This window comes from Phyllostomus hastatus, unplaced genomic scaffold (genome assembly GCF_019186645.2).
Source record: "Phyllostomus hastatus isolate PE091 unplaced genomic scaffold, TTU_PhHast_1.1 phas_contig_113, whole genome shotgun sequence".
NCBI classification, from domain to species: Eukaryota; Metazoa; Chordata; class Mammalia; order Chiroptera; family Phyllostomidae; genus Phyllostomus; species Phyllostomus hastatus.
The window spans coordinates 4,077,597-4,091,685 of NW_025333530.1; positions in this window are offsets into that span (position 1 = coordinate 4,077,597).

A 14,089-nucleotide genomic window follows, 5' to 3' on the forward strand; every position below is an offset into this window, starting at 1 on the left:
TCATGTGATGTCCATTTCTGTGGTTCTGTTCTTGTTCTAGTTGTTTGCTTAGTTTGTTTTTTATTTTGTTTTAGGTGTGGTTGTTAATAATTGTGAGTTTCCTGTCATTTTACTATACATTTTCTTATCTTTTTCTTATAAATCCCTTTAACATTTCATCAAACAAGGGTTTGGTGATTCTGAACTCCTTTAACTTGACCTTATCTGAGAAACACTTTATCTGCCCTTCCATTCTAAATGATAGCTTTGCTGGATAAAGCAATCTCGGAAGTAGGTCTTTGCCTTTCCTGACTTGGAATACTTCTTTCCAGCCCCTTCTTGCCTCTAAGGTCTCTTTTGAGAAATCAGCTGACAGTCTTATGGGAACTCCTTTGTAGGTAACTATCTCCTTCTCTCTTGCTGCTTCTAAGATTCTCTCCTTCATTTCAATCTTGGCTAATGTAATTATGCTGTGCCTTGGTGTGTTCCTCTTTGGGTCCAACTTCTTTGGGACTCCCTGAGCTTCCTGGACCTCCTGGAAGTCTATTTCCTTTGCCAGATTGGGGAACTTCTCTATTATTTGTTCAAATAAGTTTCTACTTGTTGTGCTTCCTCTTTCCCTGCTGGTACCCCTATAATTCGGATGTTGGAACATTTAAAGTTGTCCCAGAGGTTCCTAAGCCTCTCCTCATTTTTTTGAATTCTTATTTCTTCATTCTTTTCTGTTTGGTTGTTTCTTCCTTCTGATCCACTCTATGATCTGAGTTCCCGTTTTCTTCCCATCACTACTGGTTCCTTGTACGTTTTTTGTTGTTTTTTTTTTTTCATTTCACTTAGCATAGCCTTCATTTTTTCATCTAATTTGTGACCAAATTCAACCAGTTCTGTGAGCATCCTGATAACTAGTGCTTTGAACTGTACATCTGGTAGGTTGGCTATCTCTTCGTCATTTAGTTGCATTTGCTGTGGAGCTTTGATCTGTTCTCCCGTTTGGACCTTTTCTCTCTCTCTCTCCTTCTCTCTCTCTCTCTCTCTCTTTTTTTTTTTTCCTCTTGTTGCACGTGTTATGTATGAGGGTTGGAGACTTAGGTGTTCACCAGGACAGGGCAACCCATGTCACTGGGTTGTGATGTTGTAGGTGGGGACGGGGTCTAAGAGGTAACAATGGGGCTTGCTCTGCCCTCTGTTGGGTCCCAGTCCCTTCCCCTGCTTTCCCCAAGCAAATTGGGCCCTTCTGGTGCTGATTCCCGTGTGGGTGGGCTTGTGTACATTCCAGGACCCTCTGGGTCTCTCCAACGAACTCTCCCGTGAGGCTGGGAGTCTCTCCCTGCGCCTCAGCCCCCATAGGTGTTTTCAGTTGGTGTTTTGAGGCCTTATTTCCTGGCCCTAGGACCCTCGGCTGTGTGGTCTGTCTCGCTCTCCAGTTTCACCTGCTTTATCTGCGTGCAAATGTGGGACTGCCCAGTCAGCCAGCAGCCTTGCATGCAGTGCCTGGCTTCACAATTGCCGCCTTGCTGGGTCTGCCCGTTGCCACCCTGCGCCCAGAGTCTGCTAGCCACCATTTACACACCTGGAGTCCCTTCTGCGCCCAATGCCACCACTTTTTGTGCCTCAGCCCCTCTCTGCCTGGTCGTTTGACTCTGCCTTGCTTACCCGTCTGGATAAATGTGTCTATTTGAACTCCTTGGTTGTTGGACTTCCATACAGTTCACTTTTCTGTCAGTTCTGGTTGTTATTTTGTTTCTAAATTGTTATTCTTATTTTGGTTGTGCGAGGATGCACAGCATGTGTACCTACGCCTCCATCTTGGCCAGAAGTCTGTTTGAGTTCATTTTCATTTGTTTCCAGAAACTTTTTGATTTCATCCTTGATCGCATTCTTTACCGATTCATTGTTCAATAGCTTGTTATTCAGTCTACATGAATGTGAGTGTTTTTGAGTTTTTTCCTTTGGGTTGGTTTCTAGTTTCAGTCCCTTGTGGTCAGAGTAAATGCTTGACATGGTTTCAAATTTTTCTTGAATTTGTTGAGGCTTGTTTTGTGTCCTATCATGTGGTCTGTTTTTGAAAATGTTCCATGAGCATTTGAAAAGAATGTGTAGTTTTCTTCTTTGGGATGAAAGGCTATATATATATCAGTTAAGTTCTTTTGATCTAGGACATTATTCAATGCCACAGTATCTTTGTGGATGGTTGTTGGGTTTTTTTGTTTTTTTGTTTTTTTTTTTTGAAGATCTAGTCAATTTTGACAGTGGGGTGTTGAAATCCCCTACTATAATTGTGTTGCTGTCAATATCTTTTTTGAAGTCCTCCAGGATTTTATGTGTTTGGATGCTCCTATGTTGGGTGCATATACATTTACAATACTTATGTCTTCTTAATGGGTTGTTCCCTTGGGTATTATGAAGTAACCTTCTGGTTCTCTTTTTATGGCCCTTTGTTTGAAGTCTATTTTGTCTGATATGAGTATTGCTACCCCAGATTTTTTTTTCCTGTCTATTTGCTTGGAATATTTGTTTCCAGCCCTTCACTTTCAGTCTCTGTAGGTCTTTTGTTCTGAGGTAGATCTCTTGTAGGCAGCATATGTGTGTGGGTCATGCTTTCCTATCCATTCAGTTATTTCTTATCCATTCTTTTGATTGAAGCATTTAATCCATTTACACTTAAGGTTATTATTGGCAGGTACTTACTCATCACAATTTTTTCATACCTGTGTTCCCCTGTCTCACTCTTTTCCTTCCTTTTCTTAAAGCAGTCCCCTTAGCATCTCTTGCAGAGCTGGTTTGGTGGACGTGTATTCTTTTAGACTTCTTTTGTCTGGGAAGCTCCTTATTTGGCCTTCCATTTTAATTGAGAGCCTTGCTGGGTAAAGTAGCCTTGGTTGCAGGCCTCTGGTTTTCATTACTTGGAATATCTTTTGCCATTCTCTTCTGGCTTGGAGTGTTTCCATTGAGAAGTCAGCTGCTAGCCTTATCAGGGCTCCCTTGTATGTTACTTCCTGTTTCTCCCTTGCTGTCTTTAAGATTCTCTTTTTTTCCTGGAATTTTGCCATTTTAATTATGATATGTCTTGAAGTGGGCCTCTTTGGGTTCCTCTTGACTGGGACTCTCAGTGTTTCCTGGATTTGTGTGCCTTTTTCTCTCATCAAATTAGGGAAGTTTTCCATCATTACTTTTTCAAACAGATTGTCTATCCCTTGCTCTTCTTCTTCTTCTGGTATCCCTATTGTACGGATATTATTACATTTCATGTTGTCTTGCAGCTAGCTCCCTTACCACCTGTTCATTCTTTCTGAGTCTCTTTTCCTTTTCTTGCTTATTCTGGGTGTTTTTTTCTACCTTGTCTTCCAGCTCGCTGATTCGATCCTCTGCTTATCCAGCCTGCTTGTAATCCCTTCTAATGTGTTTTTTTTATTATTTCTGAGATGTTATTGTTCATTTCTTCTTGTTTTTTTTTTGTTACGATTTCCATTTCCTTTTTCATGCTGATGTAGTTCTCACTCAGTTCCTTGTAGTTGTTTGTGAGTTCCTTGAGCATGTGTATAACGATTATTTTGAATTCTGTATCTGATAATTTGGTTACCTCCATTTTTTTTAGCTGTTTTAGTGGGTAGTCTTCCATGACTTTTGATTGCAGGTTCTTTTTTTGTCTCCCCATTTTAGGTGACTCTTTCTGTTTGTTTCTGCACTTCCTGATGTTTCACTCTATGGTTGAAATTCTATGATGTTCAGTGGTGTGGTCTCTTTGATCTCCTTTTCTGGACACTCTAGGTTTTTCCTTTCTTCTGTTTGTGTGAGCTCTCTTTTTGTACTTGGGTTTTTACCTTTTGGTGGTTCCTTTGTTGGTGGTTTTTCTCCTCTAGCACGTATACTGATGTTCACACCTCCCACCTATTGTATGTGATCAGTGGCAGGGGTAGGTAAAAAGTATTACGACAGCAGGAGAGTATTTTATGTGATTTAAAATACCAGCAAGTAGAGACGAGATAGGAGATTCTTTGGATAAGTCTAGTGTTAACTGTGATATTTCACCCAACTAGCCACTTTTTTATAAAAGGTGAAAGAGGGATAAGACTCTTGTTAGAGGGGAGGATGATTGTGAACCCTATCTAGAAAACAGACTGCTTGTGCAAGGTTAGATGATGAGATATAGTGAGATTAAAGGATAGAAAGTAGGTGTAGTGTGGCCGAGAATAGAGCTAACCACAACAATATTAATGCTCAGGATTAAAGTGAAGTGGTTGAAGATCATGGAAGGTTGCTGTGTAGTATGTTCAATTGTATGGAACAACAATTATTTACAATAGTACTGGAACAACAATAACATGACAAGAAATACATGATTTGGATAACCAGAAAAGAAAGTACCTGATCAAGAGTTGTGTGTTATTGGAACACAGGTGAAGTGAAAGAAGGAAAATTAAAATACAATAAAGAGAATAAGGAAAACCAGTCAAACAATGCAATTAAACAAAATGAGGGAAACTAAGCATAAGGAAAAGAAATTTTAAAAATACTAATAAAATAAAAGAAATAATACACATAAACAATAAAATGCCAGCTCTATGGGATAGCAAAGTGACATTTGTCTCAGTTTGGGGGGTTAGTCTTGTGCTCCTCCTTTCAATATATTTCTGGACCCTTCATAACTCCCATGTCTAATTGTCTCACTTGGGGGAAGAAGAAAAAGAGAGACAAGATCCAAAAAGAAAGAAAGAGGAAAAAAAATAATAAGCCTCCTGCTGACTCTAAACCTGTTCAGCAAGTTCTGCTGGTCTTCTTTCTTTTTTGTTTGCCACTGGAAGAGGAGAGCTGGGCTTAGCTTTTCTCCCTCTGTGGTTTTGAGGGGACAGGGACCAGGTCTGTGTCACAATATTCAGTTTCCTGGCCTCCAGCCTAGGTCCTTCATGAGCTGCCAGGCTCAAATCAGCTACTCAGCCTGGGTGCACAGCATGAGTCAACCTCAGACGTGGAGCCCAGGACAGCTGGGAGCATGGTTCTGATTAGCTCCTCACTCTGGGCGTCTAGTGGCAGACAGGCAGGGTGTACGGTATCCCTCAGCCACTCACTCTGGGTGCGTGCAGCTGAAATCACCCTTGGGGGCAAGCCAGCCTGAAACTGGAAGACACCGGCATTCAGGCTGCCTGTCACTACCAAACCCAATAAGCAATGACAATGATTGAATCTTTATGGGCACTTTATTCAGATGGCCGGCGATCTGAGAAGATGGCAGGTTCTAACAGACCATCTTCCCTTCTCTTTCCAGGCCAGACTTTTTTATACCATGGAATAAACAAGGTATGGTGAGGGCTTTGAGATTCAGGGAGAACTGGGTGAAAGAAGCTGCAACATTCCTGTCCTGGGCAGTTAGCTGTTCCCAAGGGTGGGTGGTAATCTGTCTCTCCCTGGAACACAAAAGCCCTGATGCCTCCAGTGGTCCCCAGGTGGTAATCTTTAGCAGTGCCCCAGGAGGTCAGCTGTTTGCCCAGGAGCCAGGACAGGCCTTATCTGTAGTTTCTGAAACAAAAGCTTTAACATATACATTACCTGTTAGGCTTACAACTTTTTACCTTAAACTAAAATTTTCCAACTCTTGAGTCCCCTATCAAGCTGCTGCTCAAGAATTCATACAAAGCAGCTGCCCACCATTCTTAACAAGCGCACAGCTTTTCATACAGCCCCACTTTCCAGCCAGTCTGGAGACTATCCGAGTCAGGGTCTGACATGGCCCAACTCCTCCCTTCTCCAAGTGTCACCTGGCACCTATTTCTCTGGAGCCAGCATCCATAGTCCCAGTGGATGTGTATCGCCTCTGTGTGTCTCCCACTTTGTTTCTATTCCCCCAGTGACTTCCAGCACTGAGGTCTCTCCTGGTGCCAGGCTGCCCTTTCTGCTCTGGTAGGGGAGAGGGCTGGTGATCTAACTCTCCTCCCCTATCCTACAGCAGGTGCCAGGCCGGGGGCTGTAGCAGCCTTCGTCCCAGGCACAGGTCCCAGGGACCTTACTGTCCCAGCACACTCCCCTCACTGTCTGTTTTTCAATGTCCTCTGCAATTTTTTTTTTTTGCCTCCAAACTGCCTATAAGCTGGGGTTCTGTTGGCTGTTCACTCTGTTCCTCAGAAGACTGGCTAGGTGTTCCAGCTGGGCACAAGGAGAACTGGGCTCTGCTCCCATCTACCTCACTGCCATCTTCCTGTATTCTCAAATATTCTTATTAATGGCTTTGAAAAGTTTACCAAATTTGCAGATAACAAACCTAGGATAATCACTAATTTATAAGTAAGGAAACTAAAATTCTAAAAGGTGGCTTACTTTTTATTGTTCAAGTACAATTGTCTCCATTTTCCCATCACCACCCCCTTCCACCCCACCCTTGATCCTACCTCCCTTTGGCTCTGTCCATGTATGCTTTATACATGTTGCTTATTGACTCTCCCCCCTTTTTCCCTGTTATCCCCTCTCCCAGAATTCTAAAAGGTTTTGGCAAGCTAGAACACTCTGGAAATTAATAGGATAGAAATTTATGAAGAATCAATGAGTAGTAGATTTCTAAAATATTAAGTATAGAATATTTGTTTTATGCTGAGTACCTGACATGCATTATATGCATCATGTTTACAAGATTAGTGATGTTATTACAATTTAGACCTGGGGAAAGTAAAATTTGGAGAAATAAGGTAAGTCTATTAAGACCAGAATATAGTAAATCAAATGTACAAGTTTATGGATAATCCCTAACTTGAAAAGCTAAAAATTTAAATATGGTCTAATGCGAGTAAAAGCAAAGAGGAAAAACTTTGGACTTAATAAAGACTTAAGTAAGTTAGTCTTTAAAAAATGTAGAAAGCTTGTATACTGGCTTGAAATAATATAGGTACGTGCCATTTTGAGTACTTTAATTGTACCTTAATGAAATTATATATTTAATATACATTTGTTTTAGTATTGTACTGTTAAATGTATTTCTTAACCTTATTTCCTGTTTCTTAATAAATGTTTCTAAAACAAAATATATGTTGAGACTCATTCATGTTATTCAAGCCTGTGTGTGATCTGTGTGCCAGACATGGTGCTGGTTCCAAGGGAAGCAGCAGTGGCCAGGGCAGGCACAGTCAGCCCTTACAGAGCTCAGTCTGGGTCAGACCGGCAACTTAACATGTGATGTGGGCTGGGAAGCCTGCTAGTCAGACCAGCCTGGTATGCTGCATGTTGGTCTGAGTAGTCTGGTAGTTTTTCTTAATTACCTCATGATAAAAGGCAAATGAATGTTCTTTGGGCCTAGAGTCATAACTAGAGTGATCTAGTTAACTTTTCTAAAGTCTAAAAGATAAGTTCTAGAATATGACAAATACAAAGATCCTGGTATCTGAAATGTAAAGTTTATACATCACATGTTTATTTTATCTTATTTTTTGTTACTTTTCCTTTATAAAAACGAACAGGTTTCAAGTGTACAATTTTATTATACACCATCTGCATACTGTAATTTTATTATATACCATTTGCATACTATAATTTTACTATATACCATTTGCATACTGTGTTGTGCATGCACTGCCCATTGTGAAGTCTTTCTGCCACCGTGTATCCTCCCTTCGCCCTCTTCCACCTCCCCCCACCCTTCTTTCATTCTGGCAGTCACCATTGTTCTATTGTTTTGTGTTTTTTTGCTTAATCCCTTCATCTTTTTTACCCAGATTCCCCCAAACTCCCTCCCCTCTGACAACTGTCAGTCTGTTCTGCGTATATATGAGTCTGTTTCTATTTTGTTTCTTAGTTTATTTTGTTCATTAGCTTTTACATATAAGTGAAATCATTTGATATTTTTCTTTCTCTGATTGGCTTCTTTCACTTGCATAATTCTCTCTAGGTCCATCCATATTGTTACAAAAAGTAAGATTTCCTTAATTTTTATGGCTTAGTAGTTTCCATTGTATAAATGTACCACAGCTTTTTTATCCACTTATCTAATGATGGGCACTTGGACTGCTTCCAAATCTTGGCTATCATAAATAACGCTGCAATGAACTTAAGGGTGCATGCATTCCTTTGAATTAGTATTTTGAGTTTCTTTGGCTGTATTCCCAGAAGTGGAATTGCTGGGTCATACAGCAATTCTATCTTTAATTTTTAAAGAAAACTTCATACTGTTTTTCACAATGGCTGCACCAATGTACTTTCCCACCAACAGTATGTGAGGGTTCCCTTTCATCACACCCTTACCAATAGCCATTCTGACAGGCATGAGGTGATATATCATTGTGGTTTTAACTTGCATTTCTCTGATTAGTGATGCTGGGCCACTTTTCATATGTCTTTTGGCCATCTGTATGTCCTCTTTAGATAAGTTTCTATTCAGGTACTTTGCGGATTTTTAGTTTGATTATTTGTTTTCTTGGTGTTAAGTTGTATAAGTTCTTTAGACTATAGGATTTATTTTCAGTGAGATCTCACTTGGATATGATTTGTTAAAGAAAGGCTTACTGCAGTGATCTGTAATAACAGCTTATGGGCTATCACCCACAGAGAGGTTTAACTGAAATTGTGTTCTCAATTCACATTCTAAGTCCTCAGTAAATACTCTGAATTTGAAGAATCTAAAGACAGTATGTTCTTACATCCCAGAAGCTTTTACCCTTCAGCTCACTTATGCTAATCTTGAGGAAGTTTTATTATACATCATTTCTGTACTCTAAAATGGAAGATAAGCACATAGTGTGCCAACAACTCCAATCCTCTATGTCTAAAAAATAAATGTTGTTTGTTACTACTGTTTTAAGGGATGAATAATTTTACTCTAAATGTAATTAGACAATTTGTATATTGTCTTTGTATTCTATGATGTTTCAGATGCCATAGAAATAAATCACAATATGCTATGTTTGATTTTCTTTCCTTTTTAGTACAAAGCAAGATGATTGTTGTAAATGCTTAAGGAGAGCTCATTAAGCTCCATTAAAAAAAATCAGTCTTAAGCAAGCTAATGCCTATAGATTCAAAGGTCTTTACATAGCTTTTAAATGTAGTTTCCATTTTAATTATTGGCATTAGGACTTGGTTAATTAGGATGCTTGGTATAAGAGCTTATTTTAGATGTTATAACTCTCCTCCTTATTTCCCTTGTACAAGTATTGATAAATTTTGGAAATTTACCCCTCTCAGACATATAATTTGTGGAAATGTTTTCCCATTCAGTGGGTTGCCTGATTTTGTTGTTTTCCTTTGCTGTGCAAAGACTTTTTAGTTTGATATAGTTCCATTTGTTTATTTTTTCCTTTGTTTACCTTGCCCTCAGAGATATATCGGAAAAAAAATATTGCTATGAGAGATGTATGAGATTTTACTGCCTATATTTTCTTCTAGGATTTTTATGGTTTTGTGACTTACATTTAAGCCTTTAATCCATTTTGAGTTTATTCTTGTGTGTGATATAAGAAAGTGGTCTAGTTTATTTTTTCTTTTTTTTGCATGTATCTGCCCAATTGTCCCAACATCATTTGTTAATAGACTGCCTTTATCCCATTGTATATCCTTGCCTCCTTTGTCAAATATTAATTGACCATACGGGCATGGGTTTTTTATCTGGGCTCTCTATTCTGTTCTGTTGATCAATATGCCTGTTTTTATTCCAGTTCCATGCTGTTTTGATTATTATATCCTTGTAGTATAGTTTAATATCAGATAATATTATATCTCCATTTGTTCTTTTCTGAAGATTGCTGAGGCTATTTGAGGTTTTATGGTTCCATATAAACTTTTGAACATTCTAATTCTGTGAGATATGCTATTTGTATTTTCATAGGAATTATGTTGAATCTATAGATTGCTTTGGGTAGTATGAACATTTTAAGGATGTTAATTCTTCCTATCCATAAACATGATACATGTTTCCTCAGTTCATTTCTTCAGCACCCTATAATTTTCCAAGTATAGATCTTTGGCATCCTGGTTAAATTTATTCCTAGGTACCTTATTTTGTTGTTGTTGTTGTTGCAATTGTAATATTTTTTTTACTTTCTGTTTCTGACAGTTCATTATTGGTGTATAAAAATGCCACTAATTTCTCAAAATTAAGTTTGTAGCCTGCTACTTTACTGAATTCACTTACAAGTCCTTGTAATTTTTTAGTGGAGTCTTTAAGATTTTCTTTACATAGTATCATGTCATCTGTGAATAATGACAGTATTACTTCTTCCTTTCCAATTTAGATGTCTTTTATTTCTTCTTCTTGTCTAATTTCGTAGGCTAGAACTTCCAGTACTATGTTCACTAAGACTGGTGAAAGCAGACATCCTTCTCTTGTTTTTGATCTTAAAGGAAAGACTGTTTTTGCCCATTGAATATGATATTGTCTGTAAAGTTGTCATATATGACCTTTATTATGTTGAAGTATGTTCCCTCTATTCCCACTTTGCTGAGAATTTTTCTTGTAAATGGGTGCTGGATTTTATCAAATGCTCTTTCTATACCTGTTGATATTATCATGTGATTTGTGTCCTTCATTTTTGTTTATGTGATGTATTATGTATATTGATTTGTGAGTGTTGTGCCAACCTTGCATCCCTGGAATGAATCCCACTTGATCATGGTGTATGATCTTTTTAATGTATTGCTGGATTCAGTTTACTAATATTTTTTGAAGACACGTTTATTTCTTTTAATTAAAAAAAAATCAGCCTGGCTGGTGTAGCTCAGTGGGCTTCCATTTTATTTATTTATTTTTAGAGAGGGGGAAGGGAAGGAGAAAGAGAGGGAGGAAAACATCATTGTGTGTTTGCCCCTCACACACTCCCTACTGGAGACCTGGCCTGCAACCCAGCCCTGTGCCCTGACTGAGAATCGAACCGGTGACCCTTTGGTTCACAGTCCATGCTCAATCCACTGAGCTACACCAGCCAGAGAATGAAATCTTTTTAAAAAACAATCTGTCCTCTTCATAATTTCAGGCTCTTTGTCTAGTTTCCGAAAAAATTAATTTTGCACAAACACAGACAGTAGAGTCAAATTTTAATAAAGATTAGCTTCACAATTTGGTGAGTAAAGTGAAAATCTCATATAATAAAAGTTATTCCCTAAATAATCCCATCCTTTGTCCATTAAGTAAGCATGCATATTTTTAAATGTACAGTGATGTGTACAAATGTATGATTTCTACACTATTATACAGTGCATTTTTGCTTCCCCCCCCCATTTACACCCACAGAGCATATTTGGCAATGTTTGAAGACATTTTGTGTTGTCACTGGCATGGTAAGAGCATGGAACATTGACTTGTAGTGTTGAAGGTTAAGGTCAGCATTTCCAAACTGGAACAGAAACATGTAGAAAAGAAATGGGCATGATTTTTCTGTTACAAATGTGTTATCATAACTAGTCTGCTCATGTGTGAACCACATTGTGAAATTGTAAAATACACAAAATATAAATTTTACTGTCTTAAGCATTTTTAACTTCACAATTTGGTAGTATTAAGTTTTGTAAAATCTCCAGCACTCTTTTCAATTTGCAAAACTATAATTTTAGACCTATTCCACAGCTTTTCTTACTTCCCTTAGGAACCCACCATTCTATTTTCTGTCTGTGAATTTGACTACTCTAGCTACCTTCTTTATGTGAAATCATAGAATATTCATCTTTTTTTGTGATTGGCTTATTTAGCTAACATAATATCCTTAAGGCTGTTGTATGTCAGAATTTTCTTTCTTTTTAAAGGTAAATAATATTCCAATGTATGTATATACCACATTTTGTTTATCCATTTATTTGATTATGGACACTTTACCTTTTTAGCTTTTATGAGTAATGTTGCTGTGAATTTATGTTTACAAAGATCCCTTCGGGACCTTGCTTCTGATTCTTTGGAGTATAAAACCAGAGTGGAATTGGTGATTATATGGTAGTTCTATTTTTAAATTTTTGAGGGCCCACCATACTGTTTCTCATTGCAGCTACACCATTTCACATTCCCATGTACAGTGCACAAGGATTCCAGTTTCTCCAGATCCTCACCAATACCTGTTATTGTTTTTATGGTACTCCTCCTAATTGGTGTGGGTGAGTCATTCTTGCAAGTAAAAGGATTGTATACTTTATACAGATCTTATTAGTGGTATTGCAAGAAATAAATTTTAGAAGCAAAATTTGTCCTTCAATTAATACTTTTGAAACCTGATTCTGTGTAGTGTTGTTAATCTTGCTAGTAAATCTTAATATTAGGTTGAAAACTACCTCCCAAATATTCCCTAGTGTTTTTTGATAATTTAAACATTCACTATAGACATAATTCTTTATTAGTAATAATAACTTAATGATTCTTATTTCATTTTTTATTATTTTTATTTTAATCATTGTTCAAGTACAGTTTTCTCCCTTTTACTCCCATTCCAGCCCACCCACCCAACCCTCCTCACTTCCCTCCCATTACTACCCTCCCCCTAGTTTTTGTCCATGTGTCCTTTAAATTTATTCCTGTAAACCCTTCCCATTCTCCCCTGAAATTCCCTCTTCTCTCCCCTCTGATCACTGTCAGCCTGTCCTCTGTATCAGTGTTTTTGGTTATATTTTGCTTGTTTCTTTGTTTTGTTGTTTAGGTTCCTGTTAAAGGTGAGATCATATGGTATTTGTCTTTCACTGCCTGGCTTATTTTGCTTAGCAAAATGCTTTCCAGCTCCATCCAAGCTGTTGCAAAGGGCAGGAGCTCCTTCTTTCTTTCTGCTGCATAGAATTCCATTGTGTAAATGTACCATAGTTTTTTGATCCATTCATTTACTGATGGGCTCTAGGTTGCTTCCAGCACCTAGCTATTGTAAATTGTGCTGCTATGAACATCAGGGTGCAAAGGTTCTTTTGTATTGGTGTTTTAGTGTTCTTAGGATATAGTCTGAGGAGTGGAATTGCTGGGGCAAAAGGCATATCCATTTTCAGTTTTCTGAGGAAGTTCCATACTACTTTCCATAGTGGTTGTACCAGTCTGCAGTCCCACCAACAGTGCACTAGGGTCCCCTTTTCTCCACAACTTCTCCAACACTTGTTGTTTGTTGCTTTGTTTATGATGGCCATTCTGACTGGTGTGAAGTGGTATCTCATTGTGGTTTTAATTTGCTTCTATCTAATAGCTAGCGATATTGAACATTGTTTCATGTGTCTTTGGATCTTCTGTATGTCCTCTTTGGAGAAGTGTCTGTTCAAGTCCTTTGCCCATTTTTTAATTGGGTTGCTTGTCCTCTAAGAGTGGAGTTGTGTAAGTTCTTTATATATTTTGGAGATTAAACCCTTGTCTGAGGTATCATTGGCAAATATGTTTTCTCATATAGTTGGTTCTCTTTTTATTTTGATACTGTTTTCTTTAGCTGTGCAGAAGCTTTTTATTTTGATGAGGTCCCATTTGTTTATTCTTTCCTTTATGTCCCTTGCTCTAGGGGACATGTTTCTTATTTCTTAAATGATTGTTTAAAGATATCTATGATTGTAAGAGTTGGAAGTATTTTAAGAAAGAAAGGGTAATCAGTCGGCTGGTTACAGATTTGTTGTAAATTACTGCAGTGTAAAACAACATGGACAAGTGGATTTCATAAGCCTCTCAAACAAATTCAAGGTGTGAAAAGGACAAAAATGTTTAAAATAATCCTAATGAGTCAATGCCTTGTATTTATATGGAAGATATAATACCAATGTTGCACAAACTTAATGATATTGCGAGAACCTTTTTTATGAAGTCCAGGATTATTTTTATATCAAAAAATTACAAGAAAACTGAAAACCAGTAGCATGTGAACAGATTGCAAAAGTTCTTGCAAATATTAATGAGTCACCTCCAACAATATATAAAGACCAAGTGGCATTATTCCAGGAACACCATGTTGGCTTCGTATTTGAAAATCAATTGCTGTGAATAAACTAAAGGCAAGGATCCACTCTTTACAGGTCTAGTCAATATTGTATTGGAGTTTATAGCCATGTAATAAGGCAAAGAGAAAGAAATAAAAATATAGTTTGTAAAGAAAGTATAATTTTCTTTATTTACAGATGACACCATCTATATAGAAAATTCTAGAGATTGTATTTTTTAAAGCCTAGAACCATTGAATTTAACAAGTTTCCATGCTAAAGGTCA